The following is a 23,751-nucleotide window of genomic DNA, read 5'->3' on the forward strand; positions in this document are numbered from 1 at the left end:
CAGGTGGCAACCCCGCATTACACATATCAATGCCCCCGGGACTTGACCACCTGGGGCTTAGGTATTAAGAAGAAGTGTGTTAGCCCACGTGTGTTAGCCCACGGTTTGTTTTTAAAATATTTTTGCCTCAAATTCACTACCCCACCACAAATTTGCTGAAAATATATTTTTTTTAAGTGCTTTTAGCCCGGGGGGGGGGGGGGTCCCTCTAGGACCCCACTGCCAGTGCTAAGGGGTAAAAGGGACTCTACCCTGGCCCCTTTTGTTCTTTTTCATCTTGTTTTCTGGGACTCGGCTGAAGCTGAGTCCCAACATGGCTGCCAACACTTCCTTGTTGAAGTGTTGGCAGCCAATCAGATCTCAGCACAAGATCAGAAGGAGTCGCGAATCCTTCACATCCCTATATATACAAATTTGGATTTTCTTTAATTTCTCTCAAACTACTGAACGGATTTACACCAATTAACAAAAAGGGCTCTTTCTGGACCAAGAGCTACCTTACTGCCAAATTTGATGTAATACCGTCCAGTGGTTTGGGTGCTAACACTGTTCAAAATGTCTATGGAAAAATGTATGGGGAAAATGTGTTTTGGGACTCCCCCTTTTTCTCACACAAAACCACAGAAATTCTGCAGTTATAGTAAGAGTTATTTCGAGTAACTACAACTCACGCCTTAGGGTAACTATAACTCGCTCCCTTGCCATGCACAGTTTTATTGTCAATGATGTTATTGCAAACCTTGTGGTGATATCTAATGTGCCATACAAGATCTCATCAATGACAAATTATGTGGAGTAATTAGCTGTGAATGGGGCAGGCACGAGTTTTTGTTACTTTAAGGCGTGAGTTATAGTTACTTGAAAGAACTCCAACTTTAACTGCTGACCTTCTATGGTTTTGTACGAGTAAATTCAGAACCTAACTATAACGTCCCTGTAACCTTTGTATTTTTCAGGGAATTCCAGTTTTTTTAACATAAGGTAATTTTACTATACATTATTCCAACCCCCGCCTTGCAGTCAGGCCTTGCAGCCAAGCACTTATAACCACCCAATCCCACACCATGCGTGGCCTTTGGCCGTGCGCAGTGCAGGTTGGCCACAGGGCCTGTCTCTGCCAGTGGATGTGTGAGTGGGTGCGTGAGTTTCTGAGTGGGTCTGAAAGTGGGTGTGTGAGTCTATGAGTGGGTCTGAGTGGGTGCACGAGTGTCTGAGTAGATGTGTGAGTGGGTGCCTGAGCCTCTCAGTACACGTATGATTGAATGAATTAGTATATGAATGAGTGGTTTTCCTTTCAAATTTTTCCTTACTCGCAGCTGTTTTACGAACAATTCACAGAAATTTGTGAATCTTCGAGAATAAAGCACCCCGCAATGGAAAATTATATTAAACCTATAATTTGCCCCAAAGACACACCTATATCACACCCCTGGGGTCCGGGTACCTTAACCCTGATCCCTTATGCCACTTTCAATTTGTATTTTCACCCCCAGGGACAGTGTCCCGTGAAATAAAATGGCGGTCACATCTTTCTAGTCAGGTTGCAGTCAGCCAATTGCAAAGCTTCCTTTTGAATGTGTATTTGTGAAAATTTGCACATTTTGCGAAGTATTCACAGCTAGAGATATACAAATGTATTTGCCCTTAAGCATCTCCTAAACTACTGAACAGATTTAGACCAAATACCAAAACGCACAGTCTGTGGACCGGCAGCTAGTTTTCTGCCAAATTTGGTGTAATTCTGTCCAGTGGTTCCGGTTGTAGACATGTTGACAGGTCCTATGGGAATAAACATGGAAAACACAACTTTTTTTAGCTCCCTTTTCCTTGGCCCCCACTTGATGGATCACCTCAAAAGTTCCCGTGCGCAACAGGAATCACTAAGCCACTTTGTTTGGAAAATTTAGTGAAGATTCGTCAAACGGTGCCAAAAGCTATAGGTAAGTCAAAAAACCATTTTCCTAAGGAAACATGGTCCTAACTATAACTACCTAGTGATGACCAACACTAGGTCATATATATATATATATATATATATATATATATATATATATATATATATATATATATATATATATATATACACACACACACACACACACACCTTAACACTTTCCCCCTACTATTATGTTGAAGACACCAACTGATCATATTAATCAACATGACACTATGTTTGTAAAATCTTATAGGTCTAACTCTCAAAAAGTGTTCTACTGATCTTACTCCATCTTCAAAAAGTTGAGAATACTAGAGTCGAGATACATAATAACATTTGACACCAAGGAATCAAATGGATTGAAGAGGAGTGAGGAACTACACATACATCTGAAAAGTTAAAAATGATTTATAACAGTACTTCAAAGAATATAAGAAATGATGTAATTTTACAATCTAATAGCATATGCGATAATTTATGTCAATGAAAAGACTAATCTAGATGTAGTCAATATTAATTAGAATAGAAATATTGTTAGATTATGAACTTTTGGTTGATGTGGCCATGTGATGATACAAAGTAGTATAATGATGTCATTTATCAAATCAAACTTAAATTGGTTCAGTATGTGCAATAAGTTATTGTATTTAGGTGAAGCATAGGCGTTTATTAGATTATGAGTATATTCATATTTACTTCACAAATTATGCATTTAGATTTTTGATGAATGAATAATGAACTGATTTGTATAAATCAGATGTTGGGTATATTGGGCAGCTTAGCGTGTTTAATTAAGTGAAGAGTAGGATCTCTTCAGATTATGAGTATATTCATATGTTTTAAAAAAAATGAATGAATAACGAGTATACTGGTATAAAATAACTGTTAGTTGTATTGTGAAGGTATCAGTGTTACTATGATCTTCACAGAAGCGGTTGTGAGGGAGGATCTTTTTATATATTGATAAATATTGACCAATGAATAACTAGTATATTTGCACATATGAGCGGTTGTTTGTTTCGTTTGTATTGTGTAGCAGTCAGTGTCATTTTGATCTTTTCAGACATAGTTATGAACGATGATTTCTTAACTTCGATAAAATTTAAAAGAATACACATCACATTAACAATGAGAAATGTAATCAAATGTCGCCAATTTCAATTGAAACTGAAATAGAAATGTTGTTTGACTTTAGATGCTTAACGATACGACCATGTGATAGGTATAAAATGTAAACAAACATGGCGTCCAACAGGCCGATGAAGGCAGAGATGCCAAAACGCTTTCCTGTGAAAATTGCTGAATAAACTACATTCAATATTCACCTTGGAGTGCTGATCGTCTCTGTAGAAGAAGGGGGAAGTGCTCTTTTATAAACGTGGTGGCGCACGTTAGTCATCAAGCACCATCGGCGTTGAGGCGCAGAGCGCCCATGCCGGACGAGTGTTTATGTGTGTATATATATATATATATATATATATATATATATATATATATATATACCTACATACATGCATACATACACACACACAGTACTTAATTTGTAAATAAAAAGGTGCCGGAGCCCAAAGCCCTCCTCTTAAACACGATGCTGCTGCAATTAAATGTGTGAACGCAAAATACTGAGGCGGTGTAACCCTGAAGCCATCTCGAGCCTCTTCAATCCACATATAGCCACTCCCTGCACCTTCTGCTCACTCTTGCAGCTTCTACTTTCTCCCTTTGTGACGTTTTTTCGTTTTTTCCCTTCATCCGTCTTTCCCATGTGTATTTTGTTCGCAGAAAATGTTTGAGGCCAAAGAATAAGCCCCGGCCCTCAAAAATAAGTGCTGGTGCTCAGCACCGGAAACAACAAGTACAAATTAAGCACTATATATATATATACACACTCGCTGACAAAAACAAAAGGGTAAAGTGATGTTATAGTTAGGTTTGGTAATTAGATCTGATTTTGTTTTTTTAAAAACCTTAGAAATTCACTGAAGAAACCAAATGTTAAAGTGATGTAATAGTTAAGGGGAAAATTCCAGGGCCAACATAACATTCTGAATTTAAAAAAACACAGACATTCACCTGTTATATTTAGCAGAGCTAACTATAACGTGTGCACCCCACCATGCACTGCTTATGACCTCACATATTACATCACTCATGACATGTTCTATGACATTACTGACAACATCATTGATGACATCACTGGTGACATCATCTAATGAGAATATCAGTTTTATAGCTTATATAGTGGTTGGTAACTACCATATTACTTTTCTACCTAATTTTTTAAATCTTGTGTTCAGCTAATGGGTGTAAGTGTTTACAAAACAAATGTGCTTCTAATGCATCATAGGTGTGGAGAGCTATTCAGCATATTGTAAATCTTTGTATTCAGGAGTAACTCTGTATGCAGGTGATTTTTGACGACTTGTGTCCACTATGTTTCACACAAGTTTTTTAGTTCTGTAGTAAGAGTTTCCAACAGGGTAAAAATTCTACACACAAAAAAGTCACACAATGCAGCAGAGTAACCAAAGTTGCTGCACTGCATTGCATGACATGGAGAGAGCAGCTGAGCACCATATCTACAGAGATATGGCACTCTCCTCCCCTCTCCCTACCGCCAGTGTGGAATTTTGATGCCAAGCACCATGCACACACCTTTGCTCCATAGTGCAAGGATATGTACATGAGTCTACCATATTTATATACTAGAAGGATACCCTTCCAGTACAAAATACTATGTCTAGATCCGTTCCTGTCATGGGAGGGAGTCATGTGACCATCCCGTTCCCAAACCACTATCGGCTCCGGGACCCTATTCCTGGGGCCAGAATCATTGATATTAGGGGAGGAGGTGCACTGTCCCCCAGCCAGAGCCTAAATGGGCACCAGTTAACCCATCCCAGGAACATACACTAATTATAGGGGAGAGGGGAAAATGGCCCCTCCACAAGCCTTAAGGGGACCCATGGACCCCATGCTTCAGGTCTAAATATATCTATATTAGAAGAGGGGAGCTTATTGCCCCCCCCCCCCTTGCAAGCTTAAATGGTCACCGGTGAACACATCCCATGAGACCATAAATTAACTATAGGAGAGGGGGTGTGTGCCCCCCTACCTGAGCATTAAAAGGCCCTGGTAACCCCATCCCTGGAACCCAAAAAATATTTTGAGGGAGTGTGTGTTGTCCCTCTCCCTGAGCCCAAATGGGTCCTGTGGATCCCATTCTCGAGGCCAAAGAACAATAATAGGGGAGAGATGCATGTGGCCCCCGATTCTTAAGAGGCCTCAGGGACCCCATTCCTCGGCCAGACCTCCTACTAATATGTGAGCGGGACATCTTCCCCCCTTGCATGAGCCTTAAAAGGTCCAAGGGACCACATCCCCTGGGGGCCAAACTCTAATAATAGTGAAGGAGTACACAGACCCCTCCCCTAGCCTTATGGGGTCCTGGCCCCATCCAATGGGGCAAATTATAAAAATGTTGAGGGGGCTATACAGCCCCTCTAACCAAGCCTTATTAAATCCTGGGGACTCCAACCCCCAGGGCCAATTCTATTATTAACAGGGGAACAGGGGTCAAGCTGCCCTCTTCCTGAGCCTTATTTAACAGCAGGGACCCAATTCCCTGGGGCTGAACGCCATATTTAAGGGGAGGGGGCATGTGGGCCCCTTGCTGAAGTCTTCTGGGGCCTGAGGACTCCACCTGGGGTACCTACAAGACACAAGATAAGGGCCGCAGGGGGAGCCCAAGGGCCCCCAGCGGCTCACCGTATAGTGCAGGAGCTGGCATTGCTCCTACCAGCAGGAAGCAGCTGTTTATGCATGCTCACTGTGGGCGGGATCAATATCTCTTTTCCTGTCCACAGGAGTATGGGCAGTGGATCCGAGGCCTGCTCCAATTCAGTGGGTGCATGTTTAAATATCCTGCTGACCAGAAGGCATGCCTTTCCTGCCCAAGCTGCTGCAGGCCGAGAAGGCATGATTGCTCCCACCTGGCAAGAAATTAAAAAATGCTCCTGCCAGGCAGAAGCAAACATATGTTTTCCTGCCCTCGCTAGTGCATGCAGGGAAACTACTCTGTCCCGGGGTGGGCTCCTCCAATCAGAGTAATAGAGCCAGCCCCAGGGGATGGGGTCCTAGAGGCCTTTTAATGCTCAGGGAAGGGGGCCACATGGTCCCGCTCCCCTTTTATATAATTTTGGCCCTGGGGATGGGGTTTGCGGGGGCTATCAAGGCTAAGAGAGACAGGCTGTGTGCCTCCCTCTCATTAATTTTTGCATTGGGCCCAGGGAATGGGGTCCCCGGGGCTACCATTGGCTTGGGGAGGGTAACACCTCCTCTTAATTAGATACCCAGCCCTGGAGGATGGGGCCCTCGGGGCCCAAATGGACTCGGGGAGGAGGGCCCTACTCACACCCCCTCTTCAAATATTTATAAAAAATGGCAGCCCATCATTTTCTTTGTTTTTTTGCCATGATCCCACAGGATTGTGGCAAAAACACCCAACTTATTTTTTTCGGGGCCTCGGGTGAGGTATCTCTGGGTGCCCCCCCATAGGGCTTAGGGCGGCATGGTATCCCTACTCTGCCCCCTTATTTTTTTTAAAATAATGGACAGAAGATGAAGGGCCTAATTTAGAGTCTGGGGGTTACTCCATCACAAATGTGACGGATATCATGTCCACTGTATTACCAGTTCCATAAGCTATAATGGAATTGTAATACGATAGACGGGATATCTGTCATATTTGTGATGGAGTGACCCCCTCCGCCAAACTCTAAATCAGGCCCTAAGTCTCTGAGTCCTGTAATGGCTGCCAGCAGCACTTATCTCATGCTGCTGGCAGCCAATCAGAGAGCTCGCTCCTACAGGAGCCTGACTCCCACAGAAGCGAATAGGCCAAGGGGAAAAAAGACCCCTGCGCAGATCAAAAGGCTCTTGCATCCTCACTCGCTACACTATGTTAACTATAACTCGCCACTCTACCATGCACTGTGTTCTTAGAAATGTTCTCATTTCAGATGCCACAAGTGTTATAACGCATGCTATGATTTTACATGCTATAAATCATGTAATATGCTAGGGTGTAATCAGCATATGGAGAAGGCACAAGTTATAGCTAACGTAGTATGGCGAGTGTGGTGACAAGTCTGTGTACAGAGGTGCAAGACACAGTAAATAAAAGGTGTTACGTAAATTACAAACCTAAGTTATATATATAATTTTAGAATTTCAAATATTTGTATTGTTCAATTTGGGTTTATATAGAAAGAATGGATAAACTTTCCTAACTATAACTTATCCTTAATTTTTGGGTTTTTCATTAGATTTAGATGTTTTTGGTTTATTGAAAAGTGTGTTTCAAAGTGTAGTGTTGGGTGTCTTATAGTTGACTGTCGTAGGGTATAGTGGAGGACAGTGTTGTGCATTCATTTGTCCCTGCCTCTAGTGTTGTAGAGTGGAAAAGAGTGGAGTGGAGTAGCATACAGTGGAGTGGCATGTTGTATAGTAGAGTGCCAGAGAGTACAGTTGAGTGTCGTCGACTACAGTGTCATGAAGTCGTATGTCATGGAATGTCGCCAAGTAGAGTTTCATACAATGGTATAGAGTAGAGTAGAGTGTTGTTCAATGTAGTGGCATAGAGTGGAGTAGAGTGGAGTAACATTTCATACAGTTGAGTGTTTTCGAGTAGAGTGTCATACAGTGGAGTGGCCGAGACTCTTGTACAGTGAAGGGTTGTATACTGGAGTATTATAGAGTGCAGTGTTATGCACTGGACAATGGTACGGTGTTGTACAGTGGAAAAAAGTGTTGTAGAGTGGAGTGGCATGTCGAGAAAAGTGAAGTGGCATGTTTTAGAGAGTCACATAGTTTAGTACAGTGGCGTACAGTGGCTGAGCAAAGAGTGGAATAGAGTCTTATAGAGTGGACTTGTATAGAGTAGAATTCAATTTTGTAGAATGGATCGGCATACAGTGGAGTTCTGTACAGTGGCGTAGAGGGGTAAAGTGTTGTACAGTGGTGTCGAGTGGAATGCTGTAGCATTGAGTAAAGTAAAGTGTCAGAGTGGTGTGGCATGTCGTACAGTATAGTGCTATGGAGTAAAGTGTAGTGATGTAGCACAGACTGGAATAAAGTGTCAGAGTGGGGTGGTGTGTAATATAGTGGAGTGGTATGCTATGACAGAGTGTGGGAAACTGTTGTAGAGTGGAGTAGAATGCAGTGACAGAGGGAAGTACAGTGTTGTGGAGAGGAGTGAGGTAGAACAGAGTGTGGTAAAGTGGAGTGGCATAGAGTGTTGTAGAGTTGAGTGACATACAGTGCTGCTGGGTGGAGTGATGTAGAGTGGAGTAGAGTAGTATATGACAGAGTAGAGTGAAGTAAACCGTGGTGTAGTGGAGTAGAGGGAGTTGAGTAAACTGGAGTAGAGCCTTCTACAGTGGCATAGACTATACTAGAGTGCTGTACAGTGAAATAGACTGCAATCCAGGGTTTACAGTGGAGTGGAATAGTGTGTAGTAGACAATGTTAGACTGGAGAGGCCTAAATGGAGTACACTGTTCTAGAGCAGAATAGACTGCAATGACAGACTGGAGTGGCGTACAGCGGAGTACAGTGGAGTAGTTTGTTATAGAGTAGAGTGGAATAAATTGTGGTAGAGTGGCATAGACAGAGTTGCGTAGAGTGGAGTAGAGTTTGGGGGAGTGGCATAAAATATACTCTAGTGTTGTACATTGACACAGAGCACAATTCAGAAAGGAAAACTTAGGGCCTCATTACAAGTGTGGCGGTCCGAGGACCTCACTCTGCGCATCACTCTGGGTTGTCCAACTGCCCAATTACTGCCGGGGGCGGACCCACCAAGGGACCACTGTACCCGCTAGGAACATGGTTCTCGATGTGGTGATGGTGGTCTGAGTTGTACTCAGCCAGGGCGGCGCTGAACTCAGTGCCACCTGGCTGATTACAACTGCCCTCACCGCTACGTTTAGACCTGAAGACTAAGATTAACCTGAAGTCTAAGGATAGACTTTAGGTCTAAACTTACACTTCAAGTCTAAACTTAGACATCAGGTCTAAACTTACACTTCAGGTCTAAAGTAAGACTTCAGGTTTAAACTCAGGGCCTGATTCACAAAGTTTTTTCCTATTCACAAAGAGATTTATGAGTAATATCTTTATGAGTGTGAAGTCTCCGCACAGTTAAAAAAACTATCTTTACTGTTTTAATCATTTTAAAGTGTTTTAGTTAATATATTAGTTTGTGTGCTACTATTGTTTCTCCAATGGTTAATGATTTTTTAAAATATAGTTTTTATAGGTTTTAAGTTATTTCATTGTTATTAGTAATAAACAATGTTGTAGAAGGTAGTTGGCTTTGTAGGGCAAACAGTTGGGGAGTTAATTAAGTACTAATAATTAACAATTAGTTATCAATTGTTAATTATAGAATTTATTATTTTGTACATTGTTTTATACTGATTTATTTTAGCTATATTCTAGGTGTGGGCTGCTGGGTTTGTAGAGGTACAGGGTGGGAAGTTAATTAAGCAATAATCAATTAATGATTAATTGTTAATTAGTTACTTGATTACAAATTAGGTTAATTGATTGATACTGACTTATTAGTTATATTTCAGGTGTGGACTGCTGGTCTAGTAGGGGTATACGGAGGGAAGTTACATAAAATAAAATTAAATGTACTTTAATTTTTTATATTATTTGGTATTTGATTACAATCAATTTAAAATAATTAAATAATTAATTGTGTAATTGTTTTACTGTTTAATTTCTATTTCAATGGATTTTAGTGTTTTTATATGTGTGTTACACTTGAATTTTTTAATGTTATGTTTTTTGTTGGTATGATTTTGTTGGGGAGAAAATAAATATATCATTTTTATAATAAATGATTTTAAGATATTTATACATTGACAATTCATTATGTATATTTTTAACAATGTATAATTCATTTACCATGTTTAATTTCTTTTATGGTGTTTTTGTGTCATCATATTAGTTATTTGAAATGTTTTATGTAGTAATTGAAATTAAATCTATAACTAATGATTTTACTTTCTTTTGGCTAGTTAGGGAAGTTGAATGTATTATATTTAATTTGAATTTTTTTCTTTTCTTTCCTTTTTATCTATATATGTAATTGTTTTTTAAAATACATATAAATATGCACATATTTCTTAATAGTAATTTCGATGATATAGGGATTATATTTGTTCTATATTAATAAGGTTATTTATATATACAAGGTGTTTGAAGTCAAGTACTTTCCCTACTGTTGCTTCAACTGGAATAGGAATAGTAAATCTAACTCCTCCGAAGTCCAGCGCCTTCCCTGCTGTTGCCCCGACTGGAGTGGGAATAATAACTCTAACCCCTCCAAAACATTTAATAAATAGTCCTATATATATATATATATATATATATATATATATATATATATATACATATACACACACACACAAATATGTATATATATATATATACACAAATATATATAATATAAATATATGTACACACACACACGTATAAACACACGTGTGCATTTATACACGTATACATTTATACAGAGTATTGCATATTAGTGGAATTTATTTAATTTACATTTTATTAATGTTACATATTACAATACTTACCACTTACTACTTTAAACTGTATATATATTTAGAAAATTATTTGTGGATGATATTAGTGTTAATGATATTTTTTTCTGATATTTTTGTACTTGCCATTATAACTATGGATACACAAAATTAAGGTAACTAATATTTTTGACACAATATTTTTATCAACGATATTTCTTGCCACAATTTTGTGCCAGTGATCTGTAGAGTGGAGAAGCATAGAGTGGAGTAGCATACTGTGGAGTGGCATACAATGAAGTGCCGTAGACTGGAGTAGCATAGAGTGGAGTTGTGTAGAGCGGAATGGCATAGAGTGGATTGGCAGGGAGTGGAGTAGTGTAGAGTGGAGCTGCTTTCAAGGTAGTGGTGCACAGTGGAATAGCTTAGATTAAGTAGTGTCGAGAAGAGTAGCATATAGTTGAGTGGCGTATGTGGAGTAGCTCACTATGGAGTGGCATTAAGTGGAATGGTGTACAGTAGAGTCATGTACAGTGGAGTGGCGTACAGAGAAAAGCATAGGGTGGAGTGGTATAGAGTGGAGCTGTGTTCAGTTGAATAGCATAAGGCGAAGCGGCGTACAGTAGAGTGTTGAAGAGTGGCGCGGTATAGAGTAGAATAGCTTAGAGTGGAGTGGTGTAGAGTGGAATAGCTTACAGTGCAATAGCACAGAGTGAAGTGGCGCACAGTGGAGTGGCATAGAGTGGAGTAGTGCGGAGTGGCATAGAGTGGAATAGCTTAGAGTGGAGTGACATTGAGTGCAGTGGTGTAGAGTGGATTTGCATACAGAGGAGTGTCATAGAGTGGATGTGCATGTAATGGAATAGCGTAGAGTGGAGTGGAGTGATGCGGTAGTAGGTGTGGAGTGGAACCGCATACAGTGGAGTGGTGCAGAGTAGAGTAGCGTACAGTGCACTAGCGTAGAATGTAGTGGCATAGAGTTGTTGTGTGGATGTGTGTGTTACACTGGAGTGGCTTATTGAAGATTAGAGTGGCAGGTCATAGAGTAGACTGGTATGGAGTGTTATACATTGGAGTGTATTGTCATAGAGGCAAGTGGTGCGTTGTACAGTGTAGAGCAATTTAGTGGAGAGTTGCAGACTAGAGTGGACTGGCGTAGAGTGGAGTGGCGTAGAATGGAAAAGAGTAGAGTGGAGCACATAGAGTGGAAAAGTGTACAGTGGAGTGGCATAGAGTGAAGTGGCATGTCATAGAATGTAATGGTGTGGAATGTGATACAGTTGAGTGAACTGTCGTAGAGCAGACTGGCTTGTCGTAGAGTGGAGTGACATGATGTGTCAGAGTATTGCTTAAACAGAGGTAGGATGAAAATGGATAGATTAGTTCAAACAAACTGCCTCAAAAATATAGATTATGGGATATTAAAGGTCCTTTTTAGTAGTAGCTTTAAATTGTTTCAATAGTTTTAAAGTTATTGGGCCTGATTCACAAAGGTGAACTTACACTTTTCTAAAATTTTACAGTTGTTTCCTATTTACAAAGGTATTTTTTACAAGTACTATATTTATGACTGGGTAGTCTGCACAAATGAAGATACGAGAGCCCTATCTTTTAATGTGCCGGAACACCACCGTCGTAAAGATACTAGCAGTAAAATGCTTTTGTGAATAACAAACAATATTAAACTTACAGAAAAATGCCCATAAGGCAAACATAGTTAGTGATATATTGCACCGCTGTATGCTGCTTTAATTTTGAGGTATACCACTATCACTTGCGGATGACAAAACAGTATATTATTGGCTAATGACTGCCCATACAGACCTCCATCACTCTTTTATTGTAGCTCCCGGGACATGGCAATCCCCGGGGCTGTGGGCAGCATGTGGCCCCCCTGCACTGTATTTAATTAAAGCCCTTGGGAGGTGACGGTCCTTGGGTCTGCGCGGCCCCCCAGCACTGTATTTAATGAAAACCATGGGGAGGTGGTGGGGTGAGGATTCTGAAAAGGACCCCCCTCATTAATTCATTTTAGTCCCGGGGAGGTGGTGGTCCCCCAGGGCTGTGGGGGCTGAGTGCCTCTGCACACATTATAACATTGCCCCAAGGAGGTGGTGGTCCCCGGGGTGGGTGTTCCGCAACAGATCCTCCCTCATTAATTCATTTTAGTCCTGGGTAGGTGGTGGTCCCCGGGCTTGCATGGGCTGCGTGGACCCCTACATACAATTAGCATTTTAACCCTGGGGAGGTAGCTGTCCCCAGGGCAAATATAAGCCTTGGAGGGGGGCCTGTGCGCACCTCACCTTATATTTTCCATGCCTCGGGACCTGGCCCACCCGTGTGTCTTAAAAGAAAAACTAACACTGGAGACTGTATGTCCCTCATTGGGGCGGTTTTGTTACCGTCTTGGACACCGACCCTGTTACATGGATAATTGCATGTTTGCCAATACTTTTGACTGCGAGTGAACTTCGTTTTCCTTTTGCTTCTCTCCTTCGCGCTCATGGCGGCCATGGTGCTTTAAATCGGCTCACCTATGTCAACTGTTTTACTTTTCATTATCAATTTATGTGGCAAGAAACGTCCAGTTAGGGATTTACATAGCCAATAGCTGTAACTTGAGCAAACATGAGACCTATTGCATTGCAAATGCTCGTGAAAGTGTTTTTAGTGTGGATCCATGGAGCCTCCACAAATTTACTACAAAATAAAAATAAATAAATAAAGGTTTTGGTCCTTATGGAGGTTGGGGGAGTGGCATTGTTCCCTCTGCCAGGCCAAGGGAGGAGGACAACACATCTCTACCCTACCCCCTATATGTTTTTTTCACATTTTTGGAGTACAGGGAACTGAGTTCCTCTGTCCTAAGATCCTAAAATGGCTGACACCACATCTTTGTTGATGTGGTGACAGCCAATCAGACCATATCTTTTCATCTGCTGGATCTGCGGATCCTCCTTGATGTGTTATATACATACATAATTTCTCAAAAACTACTTAACGGATTTACACCAAATCACAAAAGCTTTCTGGACCAAGATTTAACTCTTAACCAACTTTTTTGGGAAAGTTTTGAGAAGATCCGTCTGATAGGTTTAGTTTTGTTTGCTGAGTCTTCATGAAGCTTTTCAAAATAATGTTCGTCCACCTCAGCACTTTCCTGAAAAAGTTGGGGTGATCTGTGAATCAGAGACTGGGGAACAGGAGGGGGTGTCCCAAAATGCTAATTTCCCAATGCAATTAAATAGGGATTTTTTGAACAGCGATTTACAGAAAATGGCTGAACAGAATTATGCCAAATTTGGCAGAAAGCAAAATCTTTACCTTTTTGTGATTTGGTGTAAATCTCTTCAGCCATTTTGGAGATATTAAGACTCAGAAAAATAGAGCTATCTGAATGGTTGGTCCTGTGAGGCTCCTGTGGGTGAATCCTGCACCACAAATTAAAAAAAAAACTAAGAGTTTTGATTGGTTCTGAGGGTTCTTTTTCCCTGTAGAGCAGTTTGTCCCATGTGACCTAGCTGTCCCACAGGACCGAGCAATTCCATTTGCTGGCTGAAACATGAATCCAAATGTTGTGGCCGCCATTAAAGGACAGGGACACTTAGGGTGTAATTTATATCTTGGCAGAAAGAGTCCTCCGTGGTAACGGAGAAGGAGAACCCTTTCCACCAAGACTATGCTCCACCAGTCTAATTTAAATGGGGACAGACCATAGTTTGATGATGGCGATGTCTACTTCATCTTTGCCATAGTCAAATTTCCCCACAGCTCAATGGAGTAAGGGACGTCGGAGAATGGGCTAGATTTCCATTTGACCAATTTAGATGGGTGAACATAGAGCTGTTTTTGTCTGCCCGTTACTGCCACGCAAACCCTGGCGGTAAGGGGGCAGTAAAAATATCAAATGCCCCCTTTGCCAGTGGGAACAACTCTCAGGCTGGTGGGAGGGGCATTGTTTTTTTTTATTTTGAGAAACAAAATCCCACGTTAGTGTTTTGTTTTTGAAAATTGTACGGGTCTGTTGTTGGACGGAGCTATACCGCAAAGCTACAAAGCATTGGCAGGAACTACCTTGACGGCACTTCCAGACAATGCTAGTTGTGGCCAGGGCTTGGCCACATAGCAGGCCCTGTGGCCAACCCCCTGCCGTGCACAGCAGCCTAAGGCCATGCGTGGCAGGCATTTGGTCGCACACGTATCATACTAAGATCTATATATACAGGCACACTTATATATACATAGTTACATATAGATAATGTCTATATACACACACACTACTCGCAGTGAATGTAGCTGTACCTATATACAAGTACATTTACATCCTTGACGTTACAGAGCAGTTGAAGTCTATAGCTTAGCTTCAATATTTTTGTAGATCGTCATTTTGGCATAAAACACCTCAGGCCACAGCGTCGAATGCTGCAGGAACGGTTAAACATCAGTTTCTCAATGTAGTCCTATCTTTCCACAATACAAAATAAAAACTACACAGCAAGTTGCTATATAACAATTTACTCCTAATGTACATTGCACAATGAGGTTACACTGACTTAGAAAACATTATGGTTCGGCATAAAAAGGTGTGCTTCTATTTGACATCACTTAGGGCACCATAAAATATTGCGTTATTGCTTTTTATACTTTCTAATAATAAACCCATAGTGGCCACGTGCGCTTATAACCATACACAGCATTTAGCAACATGTCTCTACATCACTCAAACAGGTACCACGTTCCAAAGGTCCTTATAAGGCTTTGCAACCTATGTCTAAAATCCAAGGTTGCCTAATGTAACTGGAACACATAATAAAACCGGTATCACAACAGGCGGGAACATGTAGGACTTCGGGGCAAGAAATCCCCTGAGAGGCCCTGTTTAACATTTCTACCAGTAGCAGAAACATATGCATGTAAGCTTCAGTATTTTGTTTTTTAAATATTGGCCATGTTAGATGCTACAGACCGGTAACACAAGCATTCGACCTTCCTACATGTAGAATGTCCTATATAACGGTTTGTATAAATAGAGGCAAGAATTTTCATATCATTCTAAAGGCTGTGAAATGTAGGATAGGGCATTATTATTATTAAAACAGCTCCGCATCTCCAGTACGAAGTTATGTATTGATAGAACCATTGTTAAAACATGCATATATTAATTAAGCGCCTTGAACATTTTGAGGTGCCTGCCCAACACACAGGAGCAACAACACAATACAACCGTTCTCTCAGTCCTTTCCCTGTTTAAGGCCCATGCTTTTAACGGGAATCTGTAATTAAAATCAAGGATCCTGGCCGTGCCCCTGTAACTTACACATGCATGTGCGTAGAGTGCAATAGTTCTACGTGGAACAGCAATTCAGCCATAGTGTACAATTTCTCCCCATGCCTCACTCGAAATGTAGACCTGTTAATCTTTTAGGTCGACCCTCTCATCCTTAATCAACATCAGCCCTCTTTAGAAAAGCAGGTCTTAACAGTGACTGTATATTTTAAGAGTGTTTGGTATGGAAAAAACTGATTACAAAGTTGTGTTTGGCTTTACTGCTAAGAAGTTATTTCTCCCCAAACTACCCCTTTTTAGCAACATTAGGATGAAGAAAGACTGGGAGAAAAACATAACGTTCTAACCTATACATTGCAGTTTAAATGCAGCTCTTTGATGCCAGTTCATAACTCACTGTACAGCAGTGCTTAATTTGTAAATAAAAAGGTGCCGGTGCCCAAAGCCCTCTTAAACACGCGGCTGCTGCAATTAAATGTGCCAACACTGAATACTGAGGCAGCGTAATCCTGAAGCCATCTCGGGCCTCTTCAATCCATTTACAGCCTCTCACTGCACCTTCAGCTCACTCTTGCAGCTTTCTACTTTCTCCCTCTGTGACGCTTTTTCGTTTTTCTCTTCCTCCACCTTTCCCATATGTGTCTTTTGCTCACAGTAAATGCCTGAGGCAAAAGAATAAGCGCTAGCCCTCAAAAATAAGTGCCGGTGCTCAGCCCCGGAAACAGCAAGCACAAATTAAGCACTGCTGTATTACATTAGAGTTGTCACTTATGAACTGTAACAAAAGGATGTTTCTGACAAAAACAGTAACTCATTGCACTATTCACATAAAATACAATTCTGTGATCTGCATGGTACACATGGTTTGCAGCAGGCATATTAACCATCTTTGGTAGTTTATGAGTCGAAACTACCACTAGACAAAACTCAATCTTTCTTCCGCAAGTATATTAATCACCAGAGTCTTGATTTTTGTTGTTGCATGAAAGTTGCCAGGCACACAAGGAACTCTGCAGCAGGTGCTTTTAAACCCATATAATATTTCAAAACACAGCGCTCCCAGAGCTCGGCGCCAGGTGCGATGGAACCGATCGCACCACCTTAAAGCCGCCCTATGCTAACCAATAGTCCCATGGCATGAGTAACAAACATTGGTAATGTAATAATAGGAGAGTATGTTCTGTGGAAATGAGTTAAGGTTAACTGTCCATGGACGTGTCTTGGAGAACTGGTTCTGACTTTAGGAACTTGCACATCTTAACTTCTACCATATTTACAAGCAGGGTCGGACTGGGGCAGAAAATAGGCCTGAGCACCAACATAAAAGTGTCTCTCATTAGTGAATTAGACAGCAAAAAAAGTGGCCCATGTTTGCAAAATGGGACTGCTTAGAACTAGTAGGGACACGCTGTATTTGCATATTATGGAAGACTGCATTGGTTTGAGCTTGCTGCAGGCAATGCCTGTTTTAATATCAGGGAAGTCAACAGTAAAAACCGTCCCACAAACAGTTTAAAACAGGTCCACAAACAGCCTAAAATGTGGCCCACACACTTTACCTGTTACAACAGCCCATTCTGCACTACACGATTGCTCTCTAGGCCGGTCTGACCCTGTTTACAAGAGAGAATGCAAGCATAGTTGGTTCTTCCAATGGAAGCATCAACTGGATCCGTCCCATAGATCTCAGTTAGTTCGTTGCCTCTATTTTCTTCAGCAGCAGTTAATATGAAATCACCCGCGGATGTTGAAATGAATCAGCCCCACTGTACATTTTTAACATATATATCCAGCCTTTAGGTAAATGGATTTGTTCGCCGTCTTAACATTCGTGAACTACACCCTACGCCAAAAAAACACAGATTGCAACTGTTCAGAGTTTGGCTGCAGATAGCCTTAACAGTAAAAAACAGATGTATTTTCACCTTCCTTTTGTGAAGAAACTGTTTGCCTGGATTGGCCCCCGAAGATTCGGCAATCATATCATGCTTTGTAAGTTAGATATGGGATGTGCTTATGTCTTCTAGGATACCTTACAAGGTGTCTGCAGAGACAGAAAAAGGCTAAAGCCCATTTGTTAGCTAGATCTCCTCTGAGGTCTCACATTGTCCCTATTTTGAAGCCACTTCATTCGCTGCCCGTCAAAAAGGCATCCAATTGAAAGAGCCATGTAGGGTGCCTAAAGCAATAAGTGTCAAGGGAGCCCATTTCTGCCACAAAACCAGACCTTGCTCCAACCTAAGCGAGTGCTCCATTCTTTAGATGTTAACCAGATTGTCATACACTGTCTTTGACACATGGACAGCTACTGTTCTACATTCCTGGCATCCAATCAATGCAGCAATTTACCAGCTGACCATTGACACTTTTCAATCTTATGCAGTTTTATAAACGATTGGAAACAGGTCTCTTTAGTTATAGTTCCCTTCGTAGTCACATATTCTGATATATTTATCAGTGCCATGAGACCACATCATGGTAAGTGTAGTCCATGGGATGAGGGCCGGACAGGATCCAGGGTAACATAGTTGTAAGGTATTAAAAGTAGCACACTCTAAGTGTCATGAGCGTGTGCGAAGAACCTCTGAAATTCTGAACTGGTCTGTTCATGGGTAGAGTTGAATATTTAAAAAAAACACACACACAAGGGGTGCAAAGGTAGATACTTTGCACATTGTCTGCTGCTTTTTTGTAGAGAAATGCAGCTTAATTATCATGATGCTGATTTAGACAAGCATTGGCAAAGCCAAAAGATCTCTCCTATGTGAAAGCTTTTGGCGCAGCCGATGTGTTTTACCGATGCTGTACACCAGCGTACCTTCTATTCAGCATGACTAAATGTTAGTGGCACAGAAGAGAGTGGAGTGGAGTAAAGTGCTGTAGAGCGAGGTGTTATAGAGTGGAGTAGGGTGTGGTGGAGTGTTGTAGAGTGGAGTGAGCTAGAGTGGAGTAAAGTGCTGTAGAGTGTCATAAAGTGGCAAACAGTGTCGTAGAGGGGAGTTGAGTGGTGTAGAGTGCTGTAAAGTGGTGTACAGTATAGTGGCATGGAGTGTAGCAGAGTGGAGTGAAGTAGAGTGTCGTAGGGCAGAATGGTGTAGAGTGTCATGAGGGACTGTCGTAGAGTGGAGTAGAATGGAGCACAGTAGGGTGTCATTGAGTGGCATAGAGTGGAGTAGAGTGTGGTAGAAAGGATATAATGGCACAGAGTTCCATATAATGTAGCAGAGTGGAGGAGAGTGTCAGAGTAGAGTGGAGTAGAGAGTATTGGAGTAGACTGGATTAGAGAAGAGTGTCAGAGTGGAGTACATTTTCGTAGAGTAAAGAGTGGAATGGCTTAGAGTGGAGTGTCATAGACTAGAGTGTCAGAGTGGTGCAGGTTGGAGTGGTATACAGTGAATAGAATGACAGAGTGGTGTGAAGTAGAGTTATGTACAGTGGAGAAGAGTGGAATAAAGTGGCACAGCATGGAGTGTCATAGAAAGTGTCATATAGTGGAGTAGAGTGTCGTGGAGTGGAGTGTCGTACAGTGGAGTATTGTAGAGTGGACTATCAGAGTGGAGTGTTTTAGAATGGAGTAGAGTGTTGTAGAGTGTCAGAGTGTCACATAGTGTCAGTGGGGAGTGGAGTAGAGTGTTGCAGAGTGGAGTGTCAGAGTGGAGTACAGTGTCCGAGTAGAGTGGCAAAAAATGAAATAGAGCAGTGTGGAGTAGAGTGCTGTAGAGTGTAATGGAGTGGAAAGGTGTAGAGTAAAGTAAAGCAGTTTGGAGTGGAGTAGAGTGTTATAGAGTTGAGTGTCGTAGACTAGGGTAGAGTTTTGTAGAGTGTCGTAGAGTGAAGTGGCATGGAGCAGAGTGGACTGGGTAGAGTGCAGTGGTCTAGAGTGAATTAAAGAGGCATGACATGTCGTAGAGTGGCATAAACTGGAGTGGCATAGAGTGGAGAGTCATAGAGTGCTGTAGAGTGTCGTAGAGGGGAGTTTGAGATTGGAGTGACAGAGTGAAGTAAAGTGGCATTGAGTGTCGTAGTGTGAAGTGGTATAGAGTGCAGTAAAGTGAAGTGCCATAGATTGGAGTGTCCAAGAGTAGAGTAACATGGTGTGGCATAGAGTGGCATGATGTAAAGTGGAGTAGCATAGAGTGGAGTGGCGTAGAGTGGAGTAGAGTGTTGTGGAGTGGAGTAGAGTGGAGTAGTGTGTCATAGTGAGGAGAGGGGTAGAATGGAGTGGCATAAAGTGGAGTGGCGTAGGGCCGAGTAAGGTGGGATAGAGTGGGGTAGCGTGGAGTGGCATGGAATAAAGTGTTGTAGATTGGAGTACAGTGTTTTAGAGTGGAGTGGCTTAGAGTGGAGTAAAGTATTGTGGAGTGGCGTAGAGAGGAGTAAAGTGGTGTAGCACAGTGGGTGGATTGTCAGTGTGGAGTAGAGTGGTGTGGCGTGCAGTGGAGTAGTGTGTCGTAGCATGGAGCGGGGTAGAGTGCAGTTGCGTAGAGTGGAGTGGCGTAGAATGGTGTAAAGTGACAGAGTGGAGTGGTTTTGAGTAGAGTGGCAAAGAGTGGGGTGGAGTAAAGTGTTTTAGATTGGAGTAGTGTGTTGTAGAGTGGAGTGGCATAGAATGTAGTAGATTGTCAGAGTGGAGCATGGTAGAGTGAAGTGACGTAGAGTGGAGTGTTGCCGTATAAAGTAGAGTGCAGCAGTGTACAGTTGATTGGAGTGTCACAGAGTAAAGTGGTGTAGAGTGTAGTGATGTAGAGTGGAGTAGAGTGTCACAGGGTGTCACAGGGAGGAGGTACACACAGTGGCACAGAATGCAGTAGTGTGTTGTAGAGCAGAGTGGCACAAACTGTCAGAGTGGAGCAGAGTGCCATAGAGTGAAGTACAGTGGCGTAGAGTGGAATGGCATAGAATGGAGTAATGTAGAGTGGAGTAGAGTGTTGTAGAGTGGACTAGACATCGTAGAGTGAAGTGGAGTTTCGTAGAGAGGAGTAGAGTGTTGTAAAGTGCAGAGACATACAGTGGAGTAGTATAGTGTGAAGTAGCATGGAGTGTCATATGGTGACACTCTACACCATTCTACACCAGTCCACTGTCATAGTGTGAAGTGTCGTAGAGTGCAGTGTCGCAGTGTGGAGTTGTAGGAGGCTGGCCTGGCTTGTAGTGGGTACCAGAGGTACTTACACCTTGTGCCAGGTCCAGTTATCCCTTCTTAGTGTAGAAGAGGTGTTTCTAGCAGCTTAGACTGATAGAAGGTAGCTATGGCAAAGAAGTTTAGGCTGAACTAGGAGACATGTAAAGCTCCTACTATACCACTGGGGTCATATGCACAATATCATAAGAAAACACAATACACAGAAGTACTAAAAATAAAGGTACTTTATTTTTATGACAATATGCCAAAAGTATCTCAGTGAGTACCCTCAGTATGAGGATAAGATATATACACAAGATATATGTACACAAACCAAAATGACGCAGATAATAGCAAAAGGAAGTAATGCAAGCAATGTAAAATTACAGTAGATTGCAATAGGAGCACATAGGTATAGGGGCAACACACACCATATACTCCAAAAGTGGAATGCGAACCACGAATGGACCCCAAACCTATGTGAGCTTGTAGAGGGTCACTAGGGCTGTAAGAAAACAGTGAGGGTTAGAAAAATAGCCCACCCCAAGACCCTGAAAGGTAGGTGTAAAGTGCACCTACTACCCCCAGAGAGCACAGAAGTCGTGATAGGGGGATCCTGCAGGAAGAACACACACCAGCAATGCAACAACAGTGGATTTCCGTACCTGAGTACCTGTAAGACAAGGGGACCAAGTCCAATAGTCGCAACAGTGTCGAGAGTGGGCAGGAGCCCAGGAAATGCCAGCTGAGGGTGCAAGGAAGCTGCCACCTGTTGGAAGAAGCTTAGAGTTCTGCAAGAACGAAGAGGACTAGGAACTTCATCTTTGGAGGATGGATGTCCCACGTCGTGAAGAAGCTTGCAGAAGGACCGCAAACAAGCCTTGCTAGCTGCAAGGGTCTCGGTTAGGGTTTTTGTGTGCCGCTGTGGCCCAGAAGAGACCAGAATGTCACCACTTGGATGAGGAGACTGAGGGGGTGCCCAGCAAGTCAGGGAGCCCTCACAGAAGCAGGCAGCACCCGCAGAAGTACCTGAACAGGCACTTAGAAGAAAAGTGAACCAGGGTCCACCCGAAGACACAAAAGGGAGTCCCACGTCGCCAGAGGACAACTCAGAAGGTTGTGCACTGTAGGTTAGAGTGTCGGGGACCCAGGCTTGACTGCGCATGAAGGAAATCCTGAAAGAGTGCACAGGAGCCGGAGCAGCTGCAAATCATGCGGTACCCAGCAATGCAGTCTAGTGTGGGGAGGCAAGGACTTACCTCCACCAAACTTGGACTGAAGAGTCACTGGACTGTGGGAGTCACTTGAACAGAGTTGCTGAGTTCCAGGGACCACGCTCGTCATGCTGAGAGGGGACCCAGAGGACCAGTGATGCAGTCTTTTGTTGCCTGCGGTTGCAGGGGGAAGATTCCGTCGACCCACGGGAGATTTCTTCAGAGCTCCTGGTGCAGAGAGGAGGCAGGCTACCCCCAGAGCATGCACCACCTGGAAACAGTCGAGAAAGCCGGCAGGATGAAGCGATACAAGGTTGTTAGTAGTGTTCTGGCTACTTTGTTGCGGTTTTGCAGGCATCCTGAGCAGTCAGCGGTCGATCCTTTGGTAGAAGGTGAAGAGGGAAATGCAGAGGAACTCTGATGAGCTCTTGCATTCGTTATCTGGTGAGATCCCCAAAGCAGAGACCCTAAATAGACAGAAAAGGAGGTTTGGCTACCTAGGAAGGAGGATTGGCTACCAAGAGAGATAAGAGCCTATCAGAAGGAGCCTCTGACGTCACCTGCTGGCACTGGCCACTCAGAGCAGTCCAGTGTGCCACAAACACCTCTGTTTCCAAGATGGCAGAGGTCTGGGACACAATGGAGGATCTCTGGGCACCTCCCCTAGGAGGTGCAGGTCAGGGGAGTGGTCATTCCCCTTTCCTTTGTCCAGTTTCGCCCCAGAGCAGGGCTGGGGGATCCCTGAACTGGTGTAGACTGGCTTATGCAGAGATGGGCACCATCTGTGCCCATCAAAGCATTTCCAGAGGCTGGGGGAGGCTACTCCTCCCCAGCCTTCACACCTATTTCCAAAGGGAGAGGGTGTTACACCCTCTCTCAGAGGAAGTCAATTGTTCTGCCTTCCTGGGCCTGGGCTTCCTGGACCCCAGGAGGGCAGAAATCTGTCTGAGGGGTTGGCAGCAGGAGCAGCTGCAGTGGAGACCCCGGAAAGACAGTTTGGCAGAACCCGGGTTCTGTTCTAGAGACTTGGGGGATCATGGAATTGTCTCCCCAATGCTGAGACAATTCCATGATCTTAGACAGGTTACATGGCCATGTTCGGAGTTACCATTGTGATGCTGTACATAGGTAGTGACCTATGTACAGTGCACACGTGTAATGGTGTCCCCGCACTCACAAAGTCCGGGGAATTTGCCCTGAACAATGTGGGGGCACCTTAGCTAGTGCCAGGGTGCCCTCACACTAAGTAACTTTGCACCCAACCTTCACCAGGTGAAGGTTAGACATATAGGTGACTTATAACTTACTTAAGTGCTGTGGTAAATGGCTGTGAAATAACGTGGACGTTATTTCACTCAGGCTACACTGGCAGGCCTGTGTAAGAATTGTCAGAGCTCCCTATGGGTGGCAAAAGAAATGCTGTTGCCCATAGGGATCTCCTGGAACCCCAATACCCTGGGTACCTCAGTACCAAATACTAGGGAATTTTATGGGTGTACCAGTATGCCAATGTGAATTGGTAAATTTAGTCACTAGCCTGATAGTGACAAATTTGGAAAGCAGAGAGAGCATAACCACTGAGGTTCCGGTTA

The 23,751-nt window shown here is 42.9% G+C and overlaps 1 protein-coding gene across 1 annotated transcript in view; it reads right to left on the reverse strand.

Annotated features, from left to right (window-relative positions):
- LOC138285854 (uncharacterized) overlaps positions 1-23,751 on the reverse strand; it is a 492,092-nt gene that overhangs the window by 348,461 nt on the left and 119,880 nt on the right. The gene's annotated exons all lie outside the window — the stretch shown is intronic.

The sequence above is a fragment of the Pleurodeles waltl genome, chromosome 3_1, assembly GCF_031143425.1.
Source record: "Pleurodeles waltl isolate 20211129_DDA chromosome 3_1, aPleWal1.hap1.20221129, whole genome shotgun sequence".
NCBI lineage: Eukaryota > Metazoa > Chordata > Amphibia > Caudata > Salamandridae > Pleurodeles > Pleurodeles waltl.